General features: G+C 43.4%; 1 protein-coding gene across 2 annotated transcripts in view; it reads left to right on the top strand.

Moving 5' to 3' along the window:
* Positions 1-9,548: 9,548 nt before the first annotated feature.
* VDR (vitamin D receptor) overlaps positions 9,549-19,796 on the top strand; it is a 1,330,217-nt gene continuing 1,319,969 nt past the window's right edge. For both annotated transcript variants that reach the window (XM_078686550.1, XM_078686559.1), the window contains exon 1: positions 9,549-9,880. The gene's annotated coding sequence lies outside the window, so the exon portion shown is untranslated. The remainder of the gene's footprint in view (positions 9,881-19,796) is intronic.

The following is a 19,796-nucleotide window of genomic DNA, read 5'->3' as shown; positions in this document are numbered from 1 at the left end:
GTCCAGCGGACAGGCAAGTGCTACTCCTAGGATAGCCAAGATGACTCTAAAATTACTCGAATACCGATACGACGTGGAATACATTCCGGGAAATAAGAACAAGGTAGCAGATTACCTCAGTAGGGCTGCAGCAATGGAAAGAGCACTGGACGGAACAGAAGAGAGTGAGGAAATGGTGGCCTTGATGGAAGATCCGGAGAAGGTGGTTAGCAACCAAGAGTGGACCGAAGCATACGGAGAAGATCTGGACATCCAAGAAGTAAAGGAATGCATCGTCAGAGGATGGCCAGAAAAGAGACATTTACGGATACCCCTCCAGAAATTTTATGAAGTGCGAGAGGAATTATCCCTGGATGACAAAGGCACCTTCATGTACTGAGGGGACAAAATTGTCCCCTCTTTGTTGTTGGTACCGCCCTTCTTGGCGATACTACATGAGAGACACCTAGGGATTGTAAAAACAAAAATGAGAGCCAAGCAGATGTACTGGTGGACGGGGATGGACATACAAACAGAGAGACACGTGAGAGAGTGTGAGCAATGCCAGAGAGCGGACAAGACTATGACGCCTCTGAGGCCAGCCTTATGGAAATTCATCAACCCGAGGAACCCATGGGAGGAGTTATCCATAGACATCCTGGGGCCCATACTAGACACCCAGGGCACCCCGAAATACCTATGTGTCATTGTTGATAGATACTCGAAGTGGCCTGAAGTGCACATACAAGAAGAAATGGACACAGATACAATACTTAGATTTCTCACGTCAACCTGCCTCAGAGAAGGCATACCGAGATCGATCCTAAGTGACAATGGTCCCCAGTTTACCTTGGAGAAATGGTACAAGTATATGGAGAGGAATGGCATCAAAACCAAACACACTTCCATTTACCACCCTGCCGGAAACGGACAAGTGGAACGCTTCAACAGGGTCTTAATGGGGTCCATCCAAGCGGCCATCCCGATGGGCAAGGACTGGGAAAAGGAAATCCAAAACATGATATGGGCCTACCGCATCACCCCCACGAGTACGGGGTACAGCCCCTTCCAGATTTTAAGGGGAAGGGACCCTTTCACTAAAGACAACTTGGCGTGGAAGGAAAAGACTGTAACCAGCAAATGGTCCCCTGCGTTGGTGCAGCACAATCTGGAGAAAGCCCAAGTGATCTATACTGAACATTACAACAGGAGGAGGAACGTGAAGGAAACGTCCCTGGAGAAAGGAGAATGGGTCAGGGTCAAACTGGCTGTACTTCAGAAAAAAGGTGACAGCAAATACAGTCGACCCTTACAGGTGAAAGAAGTGTATGACAGGGCAGCATTGCTCAGCGACGGCAATGTGTGGTCCCAAGATCGCATGCCCCAGTGTAGTAAGATCCTACAATGGTCCCCCGAAGATAGAGAGCAAAAAATGATGGACCAGAGGTCAACGGAGAATGACATTGACAGCCTGGAAAGAGAAAGAAGCATGCGGGCCGGAGGACAAAGAGAATATCAAGGGGACAATGAGGTCCCTATAGCAGGATAACATCTAGGAGAAGAGAGCGAGACTCCGCGGAGAGAAGGGCTGGGTACTCAGGAAGATAGAGCGATGAGCCCAGCAGTGAGCAGTCCCAGGGAAGGGACATCCACCCCGGTAAAACAGACACGGGGGCAGAGCGATTGTGAGACCCACAAGATTTCGAGACTATGGATGGAAATTAGCCAACCTACGTAGAGACTGGGTAATTCATGTTTGGTATAAAAAAGGGGAGATATGTAGAGTCGCTGTAGGAAGGTGGATACCCGACTATGGTTACCCCAGATTTTTTGCCTTGTGTTTAGCTGGTTTTCGACTTAGTTGGCCTGGGATCCTGCTAATCAGGGTCCCAGGCTATCTGCTCTCTCTTTAAAATGGACTCATGTACCCCAGGTGCATAACTAAATTGGATTGGGTCACCTTATCAGCCCCTGTACAGTGTACTATAGGTACCCAGGGCATAGGTGCATCCAAGGCCTACCAGGGGCTGCAGCATATCTTTTGCCACCCCTGGCTGGCCATCCAAACTGACACAACTGGCTGATCACTCAGCTGGGGCAAGGTCGTGTAATCACCCCTTGCTTAGATATAGTATACCTATATCTAAACCTATATCTGGACACATATATACCTATAAGTCACTCCTATGGCAGGCCTTAACATTCCGGGAGGCAGAGTGCTTGGTTTTATGTGAGATGGTGCTCTAGCATGAGCTGAGCCTGTCTGCAGCTTTCGGAACCATTTCCTTATAGCTATTCTAGGATATTTCCATACCATATACTCTTAAGTGCATTAAAATCCTCGCGGTTATTGCTAACTTTGGTTTGGCTTTATCAAAACATGTCGTGTAAGGTGTCATACACTTTGGAATACTACCCCCTCGCCAGTTCTGGAGACGGGGTAGCATTCCACCCTTCTAGAGGGCTAAGACATGTGGGTAACAGTAAACGCGGTTAAAACTAACCAGAGCCTCAGCATCACAAAATGGATGCTGCTGCCCCGACACAAGTCTGACCTCCTGCTGCTGACCGAAACCTGGCAGGGGAGGCTTGGACAAAGAGTTTCCTGTCACAGGGAGGTGCTACACCACCCCAGACAGGAGATAGTGGATTGGAGCAGGGAGGGTTGAATGAAACTAGACACTGCCTGGGGCACACAAGGTGTCCCATGCAAAATCCAGTCAAATCGGTTCTGGGGCACTCCAGCCCCAGCTTTGGCGCGAAACTGGACAAAGGGAAAGGGGTGTAACCACCCCCTTTTCTCGTCCCACCCATAGGAGGGACCTAGCAGGTAAACCAGCCCCTTGATTTGGAATAAAGGTAGGAGCTGTGCCCATGAGCATTAGATTTATCCTGACTGAAACTTTGATACAGAACTCTGGACCCTTCGACATCCAACTCGACGTGGAAGACTGAAGAATCTCCCTTGTGATCAAGGAGTGACCACCCTGTGCAAACAGGCACCATCCAGCGCCCAACAGTTTGCTTTGTTGCAGTTCCCGCCGGAACTCGAGCAACAGATATCAACAAGACCCAGCGTTTCTGCTTTCCAACAGCCCGATCCACAGTCTCAGCGAATCTGAGACCCGTGGAGGCGACCTGAAGCGTGGGGCTGGCCATCTTGAAAAGACTGCGAAGTGCTGACCGTGCAGCTCCTGAGGCCCCCTCGAAGCTGTGCATTGGGGTTTGAGAAGCCCCAGCCCCGAGCAGCTTGTGCACCGAAGATCTCCCCTCCACACTCACCGAGTGCTGCGTGGGGCCCTTTTGCATTTTCCTGCTTGACGCATTGGTCTGGTCGCTTGCCCGTTGGCTAGTGGCCCCAGAACCGATGAACCTTTGAATTTGCTCTGCTAGTCTGGTTTCTCCAGACTGGCGCTCGCTCCCCTGAAAAGGAGCAACCCCTCTGACCTTGCTGGTCCGAGAAAGAAGCAATCTTCCAATCCTGCGTGGGTTGCCTTTGCCAAGGCCTGTTGACTCCGATCCGTAAACCGACACCGCCAACAGCGAGAGCCTTTGTGGGACAGCTCGTGATTCGCTCCTGGTCATCCTCGGTGCCCCAGAGTCCACGTGGCAGCGGAGACAAGCTTCTCATCAACCACCTGATTGCGCCCGACATCGCCTGGTTCCTTCCTGGTGCCATCCTGGTCACTGGCTAGTGACCCAGACTCTGTCCCCTCTGCTTTCAGGTACTCTACAGCTTTGATCCACTCTTGGATCCAACCGGACTCTTCTCTCCTGGCCGCCTGCAGCATCTGCATCTCCAGGCTCCATAGAACTCCACGACGAAACCCGACACACTTTGGCACCTATGCACCCGCTTCCTGTGGGTGAGGTAACGATTGAACGCCGGTGCTCCTGTAGTGGTTTGCACCTCTAGTGTCCTAGTTTTAAGTGGCTAAGTTCTAGTCCAGTCGGAAGACTTCTAAAACAGTAACTTTGTAACTTTTACGCACCATTGACTTTGCATTGGTGCATGCGTGTGCTTTTAGCGCTGCACCCGATTCCCGCGGGCTACTCCCGTCCTAAATGCTGTTAGTCCAGTGTAGTCCAAGCGATTCCCAAGGCCCTAGGCCTTACCACTGTTCGTAAAGTGATACTTATACCACTTTTTTTATATATGGTTTGAGTGGCCACCGGCCCTATCCATAATTGTGCAACTTGTGTATGTTTAACTGTGCTTTTGTTTAAACGCTTGTGCTTCTAGACTCATAAAGAGTATAGAGGATTATTCTAGTAATAAATACATATATTTTTATAATATATAACTTGTGTGGTGTCCTTTCATTTGATATTACAGGATTGCATATGGTAAAACAGCTGGCTTCACATGCCCTCTTGAGTTTAGCCTGAAGGCTGCTTAGTCCATGCTACCTCTAGGATAGCTTGTCTATAAGGTTGACTTACAACCACCACCATAAGGGATTGTTTGGACTGGTACAAGGTGCCCACAGAATTGTGGACATCATACATCAGGCCAACTTCTCACAGTCGCGCTCTAGTGGTTGCGCGCTACGTAACCACGTAGCGCGCGTGGCGGCCATTTTGGGTCGCGCCAGAGAAGCGCGAGTCTGCCGATAAACCCCGAGGGTACCAGACGTCCCGGCGATCTCCTGCAGCGATGTATAATTAAAATACTTTACACCCTCACTACCTGACGTCCTGTCTTTTGTGGCAGGGTGGAGACAGCACCTTTACACTTTGATCTATGAGTTGTTTATTATATATACTTGTACATACTTAATTATTAATAACTGATTCATTGATACTTGAACATTAATAAGTGATAACAAAAGGCTTTTATGGTTTTAAGCAAATGCACAAAAATGTCACTGTTGATTTTTTTTATATAGGGGACAAATTGTAACGGTTTTAATTAACCGAAACAATAAACATTTGAATTGAATTGAGTTCGCGCTACATAAATCTGTTTAAAAAAAAAAAAAGAAGAAGAATACAACACTCGCTTCTCCACATCCACCTTCCGGGGACCCAGGCGCGCAACAACCATTGGGCTGAAGGGGCTTCAGCCCCCCCCGTCAGGTTCCGTGGGCTGGGCTGAGGCTGCCAGGCAGTAGTCAAGGGTCATCGAGGGTATTACTCGATCCGTCCTAAAGCCCTGGCGGTCACAGCTTTCCTCTTGTTTATCCTATTTACATCTTTCTTTCTTTTAGCAGACTCCCCTGCATGACTCTTTCATTCCTTAATGGCTGTATCTGCATGACAACAGCGGCGAGACTGGCAACGTTACAGGGTTTAAAGGTGTGAAGTAAAGTCAAACACCCCCGCCCAGGAATGAACAGAGTATCCTGCAAACAAAAAGGAATACACCCTCATCACAGCAGACTTTTGCAAAGAATGTAGGGAAGAGATGATTGTAAAGTTGGCTTATGATATACATAGAGTTGCCACATTTTCAGATGCTAATGGGGACGAGGCTATGCAAATGGGGACGAGGCTGGTAAGTGAATAGCAACTAAATCTGCTGTTAGCTTTTTAGAAATAAAAAAAAAACACTCGCAACTCTTAACTATTTTGCTCAGGCAATTTCATTTTTATTTCATAATGACCCCAAACTAAAATGACAGTGGGGTTTAAAATGAACACAGTACAGTGAGTGTTACAGAAAGTATAGTAGTCATGAGGAGTTCGCGATGCACATCCGGATATTATAGACAAAAATAAGACTTCATCTGGAGCACAGTGAATGTGAAGCTGCAATTATTGCATTTACCAACTGAGTATCAAAGTCATAAAGGCAGGTCATCAAAAAAGTTTAGAGACACATATTGATCAGGAAAGAGTAAGACTCTGTTAGCTTTAATAATAATTTAGGAATTGTGTATGTTGCTTGGTAATAATTTTGATGTGATATATGCAGGGCCCCTGAAATTCTGCAGCAGGGGAGAGCCAAATTATGCAGCAAGGTTGAGTAAATTATGTGGCATAATGCTGCACATTTTGTTATAGCATCACTATATTAATTTGTAATTTTTTAACACTGTTTAAACATTGGTTGCATCTCATTAATAACAGTTTAAAACTGAAATACAGATATAAGCAACAGAAAGGTGACCAGTTACCATTTGCCAAGGTCCTTCCACTGTGTGGCAACATGTAGCTGCGTTTTTTAGTAACTTTTGAACGTTTAAAACATTTTTTTCTGTAAACATCTGCAGATTGTGGCAAATGCAGCAAATATTCAACTATGCGAAATAAACACAGCCATACAGTTGCATACCTCTAGTGGCTCTGGATATATACCTGTATTAACTGCTTGGACCTCGTATTTCAAACCAGAATAACTATGAGCTTTTGTTGAGTTACAAGGTTTTTTTTACCAGCTTTTACTTAAAAATATCCGCTATTTAGGTAACAGACTGGCCAGGTGGCAATCCGATGGGAAATTACAGCATGGAGGGAAAAATGGATGAATGTGGGGCAGAGCCACAGAGCGAAAGTAACAGGCTATAGGAGTGAGGGAGGGAGCAGGGGGAAAGGTGAGTGTATGAGGGAAATAATCAGTGAGAAAAAGTAACGCTCCGCAAGAAAGAGGAAGGGTAGACATGCAAGGAAGAAGGTAAGAGACAGGGGAGAGCTGGCAGTTGAAGATTAGGGCATGGGGGTAAGGAGTGAACCGCAACTGCGGACACTCCTGACATATTGAACCTATATTGCTCACTATAAAGCATACTCATGCAGCTCTGGTAGCAAAGATTGACACTCTAGTGCTTGATGTAGGATTAACTCTAATCAGAAGAAACAGGCAGTTTTAATATCAGAAGCCGAAGCAAAACTGACATGAGATCTGAGTGCTCAGGAAGCACTTTGAAAACATACAAGACAGAATCTCATTCCTTGAATACTGGGCCGAAGATGAGGAAGGAAAAGCTATGGGGACCAATATTCAGATAGGGGGCCTCACGGAACAAACAAAGGGCTTTAGCACTGAATGTAGTTTGGAAGGGTTACTAAGTACACTTACAGCCTATTACCTGACAACATTCTTCTCAGTTGAACAGGCAAAGGCCCATATTATAACTACAGCCATCCAAAGGGCCAGCCAGGCCTATAATAATGTAATCTGCAGCAACTACAGAGTTTGCTCGATTTTGATTTACTTGCCACAACAGAGCTAACTGTTATACTACAGACAAAGAGGCATAATCTTGCAATGTGCTAGTTGAGATGACCCCAGCACTGCCAAAAAGTAGGCAGGCAGGGCAATTTTCTTCAGGTTCTGCTCCTTGAAGAGGCCATGCAATACACTATCAGTGAGACTGTGGGCATGATGTGCAGCATTTTTCTCAGGGTGAAGGGTTAACTGTAATCATAGTCATGCTATGAAACAGACCATGCCCATGCTGTGACAAAAGTCTGGCTTCCAGTTGACAGGTTGTGGTAGGCAAGCATGCCTAGTCAGGTGTTTAGAGCCTCCTATATAAGGCCTTTATTGTTATATATTGAGCAACATTATGGTGCATTATACAATATACAAGAGAGGTTTCTGCACAGTTTGCATCCTGAACAATTATTTCAAGGTACCTTAAAATATAATGATCCTGAAAAAAGAGTCACAGTGAAGGAAAGCAATTACCCAGGGTCACATAGTTTAGGCAATATAGATAGCCAGGTTCTTTGGGTCAAGGCACAACAAAAGCTCCAGTCTGGCCTTGATGGACCATACACAATTGATGATACACAAGTACTGATTTTTCCAGATTACACTCCAATGGTGCAACAACAAAGGAGAGCATATCTGGATGTTAAGAAACAACTCCCTAAATTACACCTCAAGTACATGTTTTCATTCCCAGCAGATCTGAAAGTCTTGTACAATGGGAAATCCCACATCTATACTGATACATCAACAGTTTGGAAATGGGCTGAAGCTCTGACAAACTCGGGTAGCCCTATTTATTGGTCATCCCAGAACAGATTGAAATCCAGACCGCAACGTACGAAAAAAACACAAAAGGTTGACCGACCATCCGCTACTCTACACAAGATGAGAGGGCTGCTGCAGCAGTGGAGGCACTTCATGAATCGCTGGGCTTGAATATCCCCAGTGGTTTAGGAGACAGCACATTGGTGATTAGTGGCAACACGGATGACCCGGAAACTTTCCTGAATATGGGACTCGTGGCTAAAGCTCAGTACGTATGCAAAATAATAAGGCCCACTGGCTGCTCTTAGTTAACCTGGGCTGGGGAATATTGCCTGTTAGCATTCACTCATGGAAACTTTAGGTGGCAGGTTAAAGCTGACCCCCAACACAGTTTTTTTGTATTGTTTACTGAGGTATACATCTTAATGTCTGCACTTATGGAAGGATAGGCTATGTCACAAAGAGTACATTTTTAAATAACAAAGTATGTGCTTTAAGGTGATATTCATATGCACTGTAATAACATGATTGTTTTAAACTTTATAAAATGTTTATTAAAATACCAATTATTTGGAGCATTGTAGCATTGAAGATACTGCCCTGGAGTGTCTTGCCTTTTTTCTATCTGAGAGGGCATAAACAGTCCACATCCCCGTATTTTAGTCATGCCCGAGACCTCTCACTTGCAAAATCCCACAGGGCTTTTCTCTGAGCCCTACATTGTTTTCTCTTTATCTTATTAAGTTCACTTTATTTATACAACCCTTTAGTTTCTCTGTGATGTCCTACACAGATGGTATCATAGGATTATTTTCTTGGGCAATGATCTGGGGTCAACCCAAGAGAAATTATGATCTTGCTTTTTCACAGTTGCCTCCTGGATCAAGACAAATCAAAACCAATTGTAACAACACAGAGGGCTTCATCTTTAGGGAACCTTCAATGAATAGATATGGTCTTTAATTTGGTGGTGATGGAGCTGGACCCATCGGCCACTCGAGGTTGACTCAGCAAAAAATCCTGATCCATAAGTCACTAATTGTTGCCAAAACTGTATTTATAAATGTCATGTGAGAGTAGGTAAACTCATTAAATGTGTACTAAAATACAAAATTTAATATTTGTTCTATTAGAATTCCTTGAGAAAGTACTAAGCTTCCTCAAAACTTGTTAAATACTATTATGAATACATTAATGTTAGAGCCCAGCGTGCTTTGAATTGAGCTGTGATGTATTGGCCAAAAAATAACCCCTATGCATTATACCACTACAATGACAGGATGACCCACAAGCAATTTTTAGTCTGACTCTGAATTTGGCTCCGCCTCCAGCATTTGAAATGTTAGCCCCCCCCGAAATTTGGGTCTAGTTGCGCCCCTGCGGGGACCTTACACCCAACCTGCCCTCCAAGCACTTATGAACCTTTAAGTTATGTCTATATGGTATATTATTCTGTTTACTTAAAACTGTGAATTGTGATACCCCGCAAAACCCACAGAGTTTCCACACAAAAGCTCTGGGGCAGTGCCACAAATCTCCAGTAACCTCTCTAGTTCCAAGACCAGTTTTGAATTTCCGGACTCCCGCTAGCGGCCACTGAATGTAAGCTCTCAAGCCTGACGCACAGAACTAGGACATGACGTCTATATCACGTGGCGGCGCGTCAGCTAGTGTAATTCCTCTAATGGGAACTGATCACTGCTGGGCTTGATTTCAGACGAGAGAGTGCGGAAGACCTCTGAGACTGACGGGGTGTCCGCGAGACCCTACGGAAAAGCCTATGAAATCGGCATTGGCTTTGTTAGACAGTCTGTCGAGCTTTCAAGGAAACCCAGGACGGGTATGTCAACAATCTAGCACCCTCTGACATCCGGTTAACTGCTGTCAAACTATGGACGCCCTTTAAGAGAACCTGCGGCGCAAAGTGATAGCCCATACATACCGCCTTCCGGACAGCCACTAACCTCCAGAGCGCAGGTAAGGAGTTGGGCGGCGTTTTCACACAGCTGTGAGTGAAGGACAGTCGGTATCCTAGGGTCGGCTACTCTTTACTTCAGGAGGAGGAGCTCTCAGATAACAAGCATACACACTCACACAGGGTCCCTTTGGGACATGGGGAAATGTAACGCATGTAATCCTAAATCCTTATGTTTTGCAACGGGTTCTTATGTAAAGCGCTCCGACACCTTCGGGTAAAGTTCGCGCTATATAAAATCGCATTAAATAAAAAAACGTTATTTGTCACACAGCATAAGTCAAATCAAGTACTCCCTCTTTTCTTCATAAAATCTGTGTGTTCCTCAATATTGTCACTATAATGATCGGGCCTCTCGTTGCCATAGCTGTAGTCGGTGATGTGCTCTTAATCTTGCACCAGTGGGATATTTTATATTTGTTTAACAAGTATAGAATGGTTTACTGTATAAAGTTAGATGTGTGTACTAATAGGTATGCATGTTCGTGTTGCTACACCACTCGCTAAGGATGTCACTTATAAACTCAGCTAATTATACAGACTGCTGTAATATCCCGCGTCTTAAAGACCCTTGCATACATTCAGAAAGAGTGTGTTTATTATGCAGTGCCATCAACATACTCTGCGCCATGGAGCGCTTCAACGAAGTACACAGCAGAAGAAAAGCAGTGCTGATCTGAAGGGGACTTTATTTTTAACCGTTTTAAAGAACTTCACCTCAAAACGATACCATCGTTACTACTTTAGCAAGTTCAGAAGTTCTAACCGCCTTTTAACAGATTCCTACTAAATATTCTGTGTTGTAGAACCTTTTTTACATTGGAAAAGTGAATTAAGTTCGCATGAATTAATTTTTCAAACATCCAGTGCTCGGGGAACTGCAGATATTTGGAATACATTTTGATATTGTTGACTACAATTATTTTTTTATGAATTCGGATATTTAGAAACATACTGCTGAGAATGTTTAGTCGCCAGCATGCCTTAGTAGTATAGTGTACAAGAGCAATACATTGGCTGTCTCGTATTACCTACAAATGATGTTTATCCTATAAGTACATATGTCACCCAGCCGTATTTGTGTGTGTGTGTGTATATATATATGTGTGTATGTATGTGTATATATATATATATATATATATATATATATATATTGATTCCGTTTTCCCCTTTCAGAGAGTTGATTCCTCATGCACTCTCGTGTCCTTCAAAATGACACGACACGTTTTATTATCGATTATGCAGTTTATTTGCTTCAGCAAGCCAGCTACACCTTACACGTTTCGGTCTCTACGGAGACCTTGCTCACAGGTAACTGAATCAACGTTTTTTTGCAATTTTAAATAAAGTGAAAGGTGCTTGTCTATTACATCACTTCCTGTTAACTGTACAGGATTTCTGGGACATGTAGTCTTGTAGGGAACATTATAATCATGTTTAACCTTTTTATCACAAATCATTAAATGATATTTTCATTTAATTACTAGTGTTGAACCCCATCGGTATTTTAGCCAAAGAGAAACCGATTGTAAAACAATATGCTGAAAATAAAGCCCTCCAGTGGGCATTCCACATATATTCAAAACAACACAAATTTGGGCATCATATTGGTGCCCCTATTTCTCAACTTTCATGTTTCTCTGTTTCCCAATACAGCCCTCTGGTGGGCTTTTCAATTGTATCTCATGGGTGTCAATATAGGTCAAGATATCATTCAAAACATAAAACATTGTACATGTCCTTCAGTGTGAAGAATGAAAGGTAAAGTGAAATTGATAACATAACAGTGCAAGTTAAAATATTTTCAAGAGAGGTAACGTTATTACTCATCAAGATTCATTAGTCAATAATTTGATTGTTTAAAGATGGCAATGTAGTTCTTCGTCCTGGTTGTGCCCATGAGGGTTCAAAGTTCGGAAACTCATGATGTGTTTCGATTCTTTCTGTCTCATTACTTTTTCACGATCTCCCCCTCTTTGATTTGGTCCAACACTCTCAATCCCATAGAATTGTAGTTCTTTCCAATTTCCATTATGTTCTTTTTCCATATGTTTGGCCATTGCGTAGCTGCGGTCTGAGTTGATGGTGGCCCGGACATGTTCCAGGATGCGCAGTTTTAATTCCTTTTTGGTGCTTCCAATGTACTTCAAAGAGGACGGACATTCCAGAGCATGAGATACAATTGAAAAGCCCACCAGAGGGCTGTATTGGGAAACAGAGAATCATGAAAGTTGAGAAATAGAGGCACCAATATGATGCCCAAATTTGTGTTGTTTTGAATATATGTGAAATGCCCACTGGAGGGCTTTATTTTCAGCATATTGTTTTACAATCATCGGTTTCTCTTTGGCTAAAATACCGATGGGGTTCAACACTAGTAATTAAATGAAAAAATCATTTAATGATTTGTGATAAAAAGGTTAAACATGATTATAATGTTCCCTACAAGACTACATGTCCCAGAAATCCTGTACAGTTAACAGGAAGTGATGTAATAGACAAGCACCTTTCACTTTATTTAAAATTGCAAAAAAACGTTGATTCAGTTACCTGTGAGCAAGGTCTCCGTAGAGACCGAAACGTGTAAGGTGTAGCTGGCTTGCTGAAGCAAATAAACTGCATAATCGATAATAAAACGTGTGGTGTAATTTTGAAGGACACGAGAGTGCATGAGGAATCAACTCTCTGAAAGGGGAAAACGGAATCAATTTCAAACGCGCCGGGTCCTGCCGCGCCGCGCTTGCACCGCCATATAGCACCCGGAAGCCTCAAACTTGGATCAGATTGGAGAAATATATATATATATATATATATATATATATATATATATATATATATATATATAGCCATGATTCCATATCACCTGAGTTCTCATCCTGCTTAAATAGTGTAAATTTGGTGTATATATATTTATTGTGTATATGTTTGTACATTCGTGTTTTTATACATATATTTATATATGAATAACTCATAGTCTACATATATTTTTCTACATCTGATTTTAATATGATATTGCAAATCAAGTATATTACTGATATCTACTACTATGACGTTGGTTTACAAAACACTATTTGCACTTTATTGACGTGTTGCACATTGCCAATTTTGCACTGCATTTTGTATCCTTTAAAATCTTGGACTATCCAGTGGTTCTTTTAGTGTATTGCTTAAAATTACAAATATGGCATTGGCACTTTATTTACTGTTGTTTGCACATTTCCACACAGGCTTGCATCCGGGATTATCCCGAGATGAACTGTGCATTGATATGTTGTCTATGTCTATGAGAGATTATTCATTTTACACGTGACCATGTTTCACCAATGGGTGTACATCCAAATTAGCACTAGCACTTTAAAAATTGCCTCCTCCCGAGCATGCGTCATGTGATCAAGGCCTCTGTGAAGGCCGAAACGTCATGCTGAGGTGTGCCGTCTCCCCGACGAAATAAAATACACTGCTCCCCTGCACTTGGGTCTCCTCTCTTCTTCTGCGCTGCCGTATCCAGGATTGGGCTCCAGGCGAGAGTGGCAGGGACTGTTTCATCTCTACAAACCGGCAGTGTGCTTCGCTGGTATTTGGATGACCCCTTCTCCTACAAGCGGCGGAGCAACAGGAAGCTGAGACCTCTGGTGACCCGGAAGTCGTTTGTCTCTCCCGTTAGGAAGTAATTGCTCCAGCCCCCGGCTACTGTGAACGCCGATTTGGCACACGGACGTGACGAGGAGCACGGAGAGCGTTCTGCTCTCTACGAGACTGCCGGAGTTGGGTTGCGGTGTTTCGAATCGTGCACAGATTACGCCGGTAAGAGAAGTGTGTGCCTGACTGCTCGGCGGCTTGCAGTTGCTGAATTCGTCAAGTAGTCGTGAGAACGCATTGAGCGTTATACAAACGGGGAAACGGCATGTCGGCAGACGCATTGAAAGCAAGGGAACGGGTGGCGCTTAATGCATTTGATGACTCCCCGGCTGGGGGGTCCTCTGTACCATCTGCACAAAATGTACCAGTAAATGAACTTGGCAGCGTTCGTGATAAATTAAAAAAATTAGAGAAACTAATGAAGCGAGAACTCTCAAAATGATGGGAGCACCGCTCCCTGAGTAGGTACTTGGAGGTCAATAGGATACCGCGGGGTCTGCGTGTAATGCTGGCCCCTAGCTACGAAGACCCAGACCCAGAAATGCTCAGAGAGTGGGCGGACTGCAATTTGGAGTCATCGCGCAGATTAGTCCAGATACTTGTGCGCTATGCAGAGAGTGACCGTCTCAAAACGCAGACCAAAATTGATGAGCTAAATCAGGACATTGAATCAACCAGTGGGGATTGTATGAGTGAATGTATCAAACTAAGAAGTGATATGATGGCAAGGCTCCAAAAAGAAGAGGAGATAATTAGCAAAAGAAAGGCCTACAAATTCCAAAGAGACAAGGCTGACTATGCGGAAGAGCGCATTTTTACTTTCGCAAAAAAATATGATGCCATCAAAGCCTCAAGGCGACTCAAAGCTGTGGCAACAGTAAATCGCCCTACCCAAGGACATGCATCAGGGGCAGCACAGCAGGATGATTCTTCAGAGTCCAATTTGAGCTCTTGCGTTAATAGTGATTCGGACTCCAATCTGTCACAAAGTGAGGGACAATTGGGGTTTACCAAACTTACACCAGCAGAGGAACTCGACTGCATAAGAAAGGATTGGCGCGAGACTCTTCGCCCGAGAACCCAGTTGCGCTCCGGAACAAAATCCGCAACGCCAAACGCTACCAACGCCGAAAGGCCAAATCGAGAGGAAGAAAAAAATCAGCAGAAGAAGAAGAAGAAAAATACGAAAAGATGGAACAGGAAGTGAGCCCTCAATCAGGAGTAATAGACATTGCCCCCTCCATTATCAATCTGACTGACATGGTCTTATCAGAGACTGAACATCACATTTTGTCAAAAGGCCTTACATTTTGTCCTCCATTTGACTTTAATTATGTGGACACTAGAATTGATCTATACAAATGTGTCCGCAAAATAAAGCTGCAGAAACATTTTATGGGTGGAAAGACACGCAGCACCCCAATGAGGACTGATTCAACAAATGAGGGGCTGCAAGTTCGTGATGCTCCTGGTCTGGAGGCTTTGGAATCCCTAAGAATGGAACAATCAACATCCCAAGAAGCATCAGGATGTGAGCCAAATAAGGTAGGGGGGTTAACATCGTTTAAACCACGCTCCACCTATACTCCTGTGATGCTATACGATAACCTTGACATCTTTCATGATGCTGCTGTTAAAGACATCAAGTTGTTGCATACAAAAGTGCTCAGTTCTAAACGGAAGAAATACACACAGAATGATCAGTACCTGCGACTCATCCATAAGATCCAATCAAATGAGAATGTCATTGTCAGGCAATCTGACAAGGGAGGGAATATAGTTTTATGGCCGCGGAAACTATATTTGGAGGAAGCCCTCTCTCAATTGAATGATTCAGACTGCTATAGACACAGTGACATCACTTTGATTAAGAAAGCCCAAGAAGATTTTTATTCCTTACTGATGGGGTGGAGATCTTTTGGGTTGTTGAGTATGGATGAGCTTAAGTATCTAAAAAATAACAATCCTGTCATGCCTGTGCTATACCTAATCCCGAAGGTCCAAAAGAACCCGAAAAAAAACCCTGGCAGACCAATAATAGCAGCTTGTGGGGGCTTACTTGAAAAGACAACTGTCTATGTGGACTCATTCTTACAGGAGTTCGTACAGAGTTTACCATCCTATGTTCAGGACTCTAATGACTTTGTGAGGAAAATTGAAGACATCAAATGGGATTCGGATTCGTGGCTCATTACATTAGACGTTACATCTTTATACACTAGTATCAACCATCAGGACGGACTGAGAGCCATAGAATTCTATTTAGGTTTGAGACCAATAATCATGGCTGACCATAACCGTATGTTACTGTCTATGATCTCATTCTGTTTACACCATAATTTCTTTATGTTTAATAACAGATACTACCAGCAAGTCAGGGGTGTAGCCATGGGGGCCTGCTTCTCTCCCAGTTATGCCTGTCTCCACATGGGCTATTGGGAGAGACAGGTCCTCTTTGGCGAACATTCCGACATTGCAAGGCGGTCCATTACACGGTGGTATCGTTATATAGACGACGTGTTCCTAATTTGGAAGGGCACTCGTCTAGAAGCTGAACAATTGGTAGATATGTTGAATTGTAATGACTACAACTTGAAGTTTACCTCAACAATCAGTAGAGACCAGGTACATTTTCTAGACATGACAGTGACTCCAGTAAGAGAGAAACTTGAAACCAGGTTGTACCGAAAGCCCACGGCTGGAAATACAATACTTCATGCCAGTAGTCATCACCCTGCTCACCTCATACGCAGCATCCCGTATGGCGAGATGCTGCGTATAAGACGTTTGAGCAGTACTGAAGCCCAATGCCATCTAGCTCAGCAAGCTAGTAGGTCTAGATTTTTGGCAAGAGGGTACAAGGCTGCGGTGGTTGATAAGGCCATAACCAAGGCAAATGCCCTGTCGCGCAGTCAGGCCTTGCAACGCAAGGTCGAGGTTGCGCCTGCTGCTTCCCAGGATCAAACAGTGAGACTGATCTGGGCGTACAATAGGCAGCATGGGGCGCTTGGTAAAATCATCTCTAAACACTGGGGCCTAATCAAATGTGACCCCGTGATAGGTGACAAAATTCCAACTAGGCCATCAATCACCTACAGGAGAGCATATTCTATGCAAAATGCCCTGGTGAAATCCAGCCCAGAAGTTTCAACACGGAAGAATTGGCTGGATAAGAGCAAAGGCTTCAGGAAGTGCTCTTCTTGTAAGGCATGCCAGCATGGGTTGAACAAAACCGAATATGTAGTACCATTCACCCCCTGTGCGCGCAAGATCAAAAAACAGCTGACTTGCAAAAGTGAATATGTGGTCTATGTGCTGGAGTGTCCGTGTGCCCTGCGGTATGTGGGTAGTACCAAGCTACAGGTGCACAAGCGGATACTCCAGCACATAAGGGCCATAAACACCAACGACCCGGCATACCCGGTGGCCCGCCATTTTAGGGAGCACCACAACAATGACAGCACTCTTCTACGTTACTATGCTGTAGATTGTGTGGGTCCGTTAAGAAGAGGTGGTGACAGGGATGGTGCCCTTAGAAAATTGGAGACGAGGTACATACTTGAAATGGATAGTCGAGCCCCAGGGGGATTAAATTCCACAGAAGACTTTTACACTTGTCTTTAAATGATTCACAGAAGTGTAACTTGAGGCTCTATCCTTTCTAGTAACATATCATCTACCCAGGTTTTTAGTCTAGGTTCCAACTGGCAGTGGTTTTCTGATAATTTTTATCCATTGACCAGTACATGTCTAGATGTGCGGATGGTTTCAGAGTGCAGTGCAGCCTAGGCTTAGGCTGCACGATGTATCAAATGCTAAGTACAACATCGATAATGATAAAGCATGTCTTAATAAAAAATAAAAAGATCTTTAGAAAGGAAAAATCTTAGAAAAACCCATAAATATGAGCACATAAACTTCTTTCTGCACTGCTCACTGTTATGCCTATCACTGGTATGGTGTTGTTTAATTCATGGTCACTTGTTGTAGTATGGAGGTATGGGAGGTGAGGCTGCGATGTTCTCCAAACCTATCGGTTGGTTAGCATCTCCTCTCCTCCCAACCCTCTGGCAGTACATAGACACATGATTGGCTAGTGCGTTGAAAATAGTCAGGATGCTGCGACCTCGGTGTATAGGCTTAAAATGCATTCATGCAGCCATGATTCCATATCACCTGAGTTCTCATCCTGCTTAAATAGTGTAAATTTGGTGTATATATATTTATTGTGTATATGTTTGTACATTCGTGTTTTTATACATATATTTATATATGAATAACTCATAGTCTACATATATTTTTCTACATCTGATTTTAATATGATATTGCAAATCAAGTATATTACTGATATCTACTACTATGATGTTGGTTTACAAAACACTATTTGCACTTTATTGACGTGTTGCACATTGCCAATTTTGCACTGCATTTTGTATCCTTTAAAATCTTGGACTATCCAGTGGTTCTTTTAGTGTATTGCTTAAAATGACAAATATGGCATTGGCACTTTATTTACTGTTGTTTGCACATTTCCACACAGGCTTGCATCCGGGATTATCCCGAGATGAACTGTGCATTGATATGTTGTCTATGTCTATGAGAGATTATTCATTTTACACGTGACCATGTTTCACCAATGGGTGTACATCCAAATTAGCACTAGCACTTTAAAAATTGCCTCCTCCCGAGCATGCGTCATGTGATCAAGGCCTCTGTGAAGGCCGAAACGTCATGCTGAGGTGTGCCGTCTCCCCGACGAAATAAAATACACTGCTCACCTGCACTTGGGTCTCCTCTCTTCTTCTGCGCTGCGGTATCCAGGATTGGGCTCCAGGCGAGAGTGGCAGGGACTGTTTCATATATATATATATATATATATATATATATATATATATATAATTTACTATTCTCGAAACGTCTTTCAAAGCTCTCACTCAAATTTATAATTTTTTTTATTTTCTATGTACTCCAGCTTATTTCTTATACCTGTTAGTTACTTTTTTAATTACTTGTTTTCTAATGCTTGTTATAGAACTATCGGAAACATTGTAAAAGTACCGGAAAGATTGTAAATGTACCATGCTATGTACACCAGTTTGTTTCTCTTCGGGCAAACATGAATCACACAGGCTTCCGCATACAGTTGTCCAATAACCAGGCATACGTTTCCCTCTTGCGGTCATTTCACGGAAGTGCTACAATTGTCGACTATAGAGTCAGGTTTGGTCTCTGTGAAACCGCCTACATGTATGTATATAAGTGTGTGAATGTGTGTATATATATGTGTGTATATATATGTATATATGTGTGTATATATATGTATATATGTGTGTATATATATGTATATGTGTGTGTATATATATGTATATATGTGTGTATATGTATATATGTGTGCATATATGTATATGTGTGCATATATGTATATGTGTGCATATATGTATATGTGTGCATATATGTATATGTGTGCATATATGTATTTAGGCATTTGAGCCCCTTAGAGATGGCCAGGGGTCTATTACATTTGTAGGGTGCACAGCCCTAGAGTGCTTCTTATAGGTGCTAGGAAATGTAATGTTTGTAGTATGTTTTATGCACCTTGATTTATGCTTATAGATGTGCTTTATGCTCCTTAGGTTTTTACCTACTACGTCTCGACTTTTCAACCTTTCAATCATGCGCCCGCCTAACCCCACCCGAAACTCTACGCTCGTGCGTTACGGACCAAACTCCAGGTCCATTAACTACCCTAACAAAATGACCAGTAATGCTAAAAACAACTTCACACACAGTACTCTAAAACAACACCCGGAAACACTCATTGTTGATAACTACCACTCGGCGTCTAACGGCAGCACGAAAACTAACTTCATTTTTTACACCAATCGCCCGGCTAAATGGGAAAACACCTTCTCTCTTCACCTGCAAGTCACCAAGTCTGTAATCATTCCCTATGCTGAAAAAATCTCCACTACCATATCCCCGACCTTCAAAGGGGAACTTACCATTTCCATCTACAGAACTGGAACCATTCAAGGAACCGACCAGCACCTCACCACTTTTGACCGCCACTTCCCCACTCTTCTCTCCTCGTTAACTCAACTAAGCCATCAAACCCTATCTCCCCATCCCTCACCACCCTCACTAATAACGAGGAACTGATCCAATCTCCCTGCCCTGAAGACCCTCTCCTCAACTCATGGACATCCTCCATCACTCACTACAATCACACTACACCTACCATTACTCTCCGTCGCCAAGCAACCACCACGATCACATCAA

This window comes from Lissotriton helveticus, chromosome 1_1 (genome assembly GCF_964261635.1).
Source record: "Lissotriton helveticus chromosome 1_1, aLisHel1.1, whole genome shotgun sequence".
In the NCBI taxonomy this organism is placed as follows: domain Eukaryota; kingdom Metazoa; phylum Chordata; class Amphibia; order Caudata; family Salamandridae; genus Lissotriton; species Lissotriton helveticus.
Note: the sequence above shows the minus strand (reverse complement) of the source record. Positions and strands in the feature narration are given on the sequence as shown.